Source organism: Arvicola amphibius, chromosome 7 (genome assembly GCF_903992535.2).
Source record: "Arvicola amphibius chromosome 7, mArvAmp1.2, whole genome shotgun sequence".
NCBI lineage: Eukaryota > Metazoa > Chordata > Mammalia > Rodentia > Cricetidae > Arvicola > Arvicola amphibius.
Window position 1 is genome coordinate 62442481 of NC_052053.1, and position 6000 is coordinate 62448480.

The window sequence follows — 6000 nt, forward strand, 5'->3', positions numbered from 1 at the left end:
TTTTATCTCAGAGAAGAGGCCCAAATTTTGGAACAATAGGGAAAAGGCCTTGAGACTTCCCAAGATGAAATTCTTGGTGAAGGCCCTTATGGTGACCCATAGGTTTAAGCTCTACGCTGAACAAATCATGTCCCTATGCACAAAGCAGCCTTAAATGCTTGGGACAAGATTCAAGAAACAAGAAAAAGTATTGAATCATATACCAGGGTTAAAAAGGGCCAGAGATAACCCTTTTCTGACTATTTATTTATTTATTATGTATACATTAGTCTGACTGCATGTGCGCCTACAGGCCAGAAGAGGGTGCCAGACCTCATTACAGATGGTTGTAAGTCACCATGTGGTTGCCGGGAATTGAACTCAGGACCTTTGGAAGAGCAGGCAATGCTCTTAACCACTGAGCCATCTTTCCAGACCCCCCTTACTGACTTTTTACAAAGATTAAGTAAGGCTGTACAAATAGGAGTAACAGACCCAGATGCTAGACGATAACTTTATTGAATCTCTGGCTTTTGAAAATGCCAATTTAGAATGCAAAAAGATACTTGGGCTTTTAAAGGTTAGATCAGCACCTATGGATGAATGGATCCTGCATACAATGAATATTGAGACATTTGACTATAATACTGAATCTTGGGTGGGAGAAGCAATTTCCAAAGAAATGAGGAGACATCAAAATGCCAAATGTTTTAAGTATGGTAGAATAGGACATCTCAGAAGGGATTAAAGACAAGGAATTCCTAGGAATAATATATCCTCTGGGAATGGCAAAAGGAGGACTCAGCTTTAAAGTATATGTAGAAGGTGTGGCAAAGGCCGACATTGGACCAATGAATGCAGATCAACAAAAGACAGACAAGGGAACCAGATACTATCGGGAAACACCTTGAGGGGTCTCTTGCAGGCCCCCAAGCCTAAAGTGGCCCAGTCATTCGCAGTAACTGTTACATGTCTCACCAGGAAAATTTAAAAAATCCAGAGTCTTCTCTAAATGACCATACTGTTCTAGATGATGGCATAAACATGGAGGATAAGTAAAAAATCCCAATAGGAAATAGGAAACGTATATTCTGGCAGATTTATAGCTTCTATAAATGGTCAAAGACCAAAGCTAAGAGTGTGTATAAATGGCATTGTAATTGTTGGTTTGATAGACACAGGTGCTTATATGAGTATCATCACTCCAGAATCTTGGCATCCAAATTGGCCTCTTCAAGAGTCAGATGTTCAATTACTAGGAATTGGAACCATATCTCAAGAACAAAGCACAAGATGGGTTGACTATATTGGGCCAGAAGGTCAAAGAGGGAAGCTGAGGCCATATGTGGCTAATATTGCAGTACATTTATTGGGTCATGACCTATTATAGCAATGGAATACCAAGATTAACATTCCTGCAGTCCCAGGATCTTATAATTCTGGGAAGGATATTATAAGGTACTATACACAAAGGTCACCAGCCATTCAGGCTGTACAAGAACATAAAGCAACTAGCAAACCTTTAGAGTTAACTAAAATCCCAACCTTTAAAATGGTTAACTGAGAAGCCTATATGGGTTAAGCAGTGGCCTCTAGCTGAAGATAAGTTTCAGGCTTTAGAACAGTTGGTACAAGAGCAACTAGATGCTCACCATCTTGAAGAATCAAACAGCCCTTGGGATTTTCCTGTATTTATTGTAAAAAATAAATCTGGTGGGGCTGGAGAGATGGCTCAGAGGTTAAGAGCATTGCCTGTTCTTCCAAAGGTCCTGAGTTCAATTCCCAGCAACCACATGGTGGCTCACAACCATCTGTAATGGGGTATGGTGCCCTCTTCTGGCCTGAAGGCATATACACATATATAGAATACTGTATACATAATAAATAAATAAATGTTTAAAAAAATAAAAATAAATCTGGTAAATGGAGAATGCTGACAGATCTAAGAGTTGTCAATAAGGCCCTCAAGAATCTGGAATCCCTCTGCCTTCTCTATTACCAAAAGGATGGCCTCTTACAGTTATTTATTTGTAAGATTGTTTCTTCACTATACCTTTACAAGAAAAGGATAGAGGAAAAAATTACCTTCACAATGCTTACTTATAATAATTCTCAGCATACTAGGAGATATCAATGGACTATACTCTCACAAGAAATGCTCAATAGCCCTACATTGTGCCAATACTTTGCAAGCCAACCATTGGAAATAATATGTAAGCAACCTCCTAAGTCTATAATTTACCACTACATGGATGACATTTTGCTATCCGATTCAAGCATGGATACTTTAGAAAGAATGTTTGAAAAAGTGAAGAAAGATTTGCCAAAATGGGGATTACAAATTGCTCTTGAAAAAATACAGAGAGAAGATTCTGTCAATTACCTAGGTTATAAAATAGGTTTACAGAAAATTAGAGCACAAAAGACACAAATTAGGAGAGACTGATTGTGGACTCTTAATGACTTCCAAAGATTGTTAGGAGAAATTTCCAGTCTATGACTGGCTGTTGGGATAACACCTGATCTAACAGAGGGGATCCCAGGTGTCCACAGGGATATCCCCAGCTAGGTCCTTGGGCAGCAGAGCAGAGGGTGCCTGAACTGGCCTTGCCCCACTATCACACTGATGATTATCTCGAGTATCACCATAGAATCTTTGTCTGGCGATGGATGGAGATAGAGACAGAGACCCTCATCAGAGCAACGAAGTGAGCTTCCAAGGTCCAGTTGAAGAGCAGAAGGAGGGAGAAGATGAGCAAGGAAGTCAGGACTGTGAGGGGTTGGTCCACCCACTGAGACAGTGTGCGTGTTCTAATGGGAGCTCACCAAATCCAGCTGGACTGGGACTGAATGAGCATGTGATCAAACTGGACTCTCTGAATGTGGCTGACAATGGAGGCTGACTGAGAAGCCATTGATAAAGACACTGGGTCTTGTTTCTACTGCATGTACTGGCTTTTTGTGACCCTAGTCTATTTGGATGCAAAGCTTCCGAGGCCTGGATGGAGGGGGGAGGGCCTTGGACTTCCCACAGGGCAGGGTTCCCTGCCCTCTCTTAAGGAGGGAAGGGAGCAGGAAGGGAATGAGAGGAGGGGAGGAAGCATAAATGAAAAAAATAAAAAAAACTTTAGATGGTGATAAAGACTTGAATTCTCCCAGAGAATAAATAGCTGAAGCAGAAAAGGAATTAATAATTGTTGAAGAAAAATTAAAGTAGGCACATGTGGATAAGGTGAATCTAAATCTTAATTGTATTCTAGTCATATTGCCTTTGAGAATTTCTCTTACAGGAAGTTTAATGCAGAGGGATGATATTATCTTAAAATGGATCTTCCCTCCCACATAAACCAGGTAAAAAATTAAAAACTTTTGTGGAAAAAGTCTCTGAATTAATTATAAAAGGTAAATTGAGACAAACATAAGACAGACACAGCTCAAAATGCTGAGGAGTCCCCGAGGTGGGGTTATGAAATTCCAAAACTCCCTCTAGGTCGACTAATAAAAATAAAAATAAAAAGAGTGAGATGAGGCAGGGCTGGTGTGGGAGGCCCTTCTGTCCATGTGTTGCTTTTATTGGTTAATGAATAAAGAAACTGCCTTGGCCTGATAGGGTAGAACTTAGGTAGGTGGAGAAACCTGGACTGAATGCTGGGAGAAAGAAGGGCAGAGTCAAGGGGATGCCATGGAGCCGCCACAGCCAGAGATAGACATGCTGAAGCTTTGCTGGCAGGCCACGACCTCGTGGTGATACACAGATTAATGGAGATGGGTTAAACTAAAATGTAAGAGTTAGACAGTAAGAAGCCAGAGCTAATGGCCAAACAGTGATTTAGTTAATACGGTTCTGTGTGGTAATTGCAGGGCTAAGCTAATTGGGTGGCCAGGACAAGCGAACCCTCCTTCTACACAGGGCAATAGTGCAAACAAATGCATGTAGACTCACAATGAGTAAGCAAAATTGGCCAAGACAACCTGCGTTCCTAGCCAATCACAACACGCCAATAGTGACAGCCAGTTTCAAAAGGACCAACCAGAAACGTTCCTGTAGCAATAAAGAGCTTCTGTATTGGAATCTCCCAATGTCTATGCCATTGCCTCTGTATCTTCTCGTCCCTGAGAAATGAGGACTGCACAACAGGCAGCAGCTAAAACTATTCTGAATTATGAACTTTTACTTCTACATTCATAATTGGAATCTGGGTGGTGGTGGTGCACACCTTTAATCCCAGCACTCAGGAGGCAGTGGCAGAGTCAGAGTCAGAGTCAGAGGCAGAGGCAGAGGCAGAGGCAGAGGCAGAGGCAGAGGCAGAGGCAGAGGCAGAGGCAGAGGCAGAGGCAGAGGCAGGCAGATCTCTGTGAGTTCAAGGCCAGCCTGATCTACAAGAGCTAGTTCCAGGACAGGCTTCAAAGCTACAGAGAAATCCAGTCTCAAAAAATAAAATAAAATAAAATAAAATAAAATAAAAAATATAACCCCCCAAAACAAAACAAAAAAGATTGGACATAAGAAATATCTTTTATAGTTCTTCATTTTCTCCCTTCCCCACTGCTTAATTCTTCCACCCACAGGTGCCAAGATTCTGGATCACAAAAGGGCTCTTTAGAATAGATTGGATGCCTCTGCTCTTTCCTTTCTGCACTGGTAATGTTGAGAAACAACAAGCTCTTTCATCCTCCATTTTCTTCCCACTTTCTACACCATATCAAAAGTTAATGTGAAGGATAGCATCACATGTCTTCTCCCAGTAGTTATTACTTTCTTACAGAGACAAACTCTCCCTGCTTTAGTTACATGGTTTTTTTTTTTTTGCCCACACCAAAGACATACAGCTACCACTATGTAAGTCCTGGGAGTCAGTACAGGACACACCCAGACACCAAATTCTCAGCACAAGGGAGATTTATTACCCTGGAGGAGAAAGCAGGTGGGTACGCTACAAAGTCAGGCAACAAGTAGCAGCAAGCAAGCAAGAAAACAGGCAGGCAAGCAAGCAAGCAGGTGTTTTTGCAGGAGTGTGTTTTTAAGGAGAAAAGTAGGGTGTGGGGAAGTCTGTGCTAGGGTAAATTGAATAATGAATTTTGATTGTTAGATCTTGGTGTTTAGTTCAAGGAAAAAGTCAGTGACCAAACAGGGAATGGACCTTGGGGGCTAGCTTAAGGGATGTAATCTAATGGCTTTTAGCAAGGGAGAGGGACCATGTTTGCCATAGTCAGCCTGCTAGAACCCTTCATTCCCACCTTTCTGCTTTATCACTGGGTATTGGGTAAGTGGACACTGTACTCTCTGGTTGCTTCCTGCTGATACTGAGCATCTTTGTTAGGGATCCAAGGAATCTGGAATGTTGGCAAAGATAGGGAAGAACAGGCCATGTCCATTGATGTCCAGGTTCTTTGAGACCATTTAGGGCTAGGGAAGTACAGGCAGCATTGGAGCAGCTTGTGAGCCTGGACCATCTGGGGCTTGTCATTTTGGAGCAGTCTAGGATGCAGATTCAGAGGGAACTTCTGGGGCTAGCAAGTTTCTGGACCAGTCCAAATTTGGTTTGAAATCTACTGGGAGAGATAGACTAGGACCACAGGTAAAATTAAGGAATTTCAGGGGAAATTTTTGTACATTTAGATGTACATTTGAAACATTTACGCTATAGTCATTGTACTTGGGGAAGGGAAGTCCCAAGAACAGGGAAAGGAGGAGAGGATAAGAAAAGGGGAAGAGATCCCATGCTCGGAGTAGAGAGGTGAGGAAACTTAGGCTGTTGTTGCTAGGAGTTCCTCTCTAGAGTCCATTTGACTTGTGACAGGTGAGTTTAAATTGTTTTAATCCATACTGAAATCCATATTACAGAAAGGGCAGTAGATTTATGTCTTTGAGTTATAGTAAAAGTTTAGGAATACAAACAATAATATAGGTAGGGGGAAAGAAATCTGAACTAATGTTTCGTATGCCTTCAACTATTTTTCTTAGACCAACAGATCACTTTCACAACTTAAGCTTTCGTATCTTCAGACTCAAGACTTTTA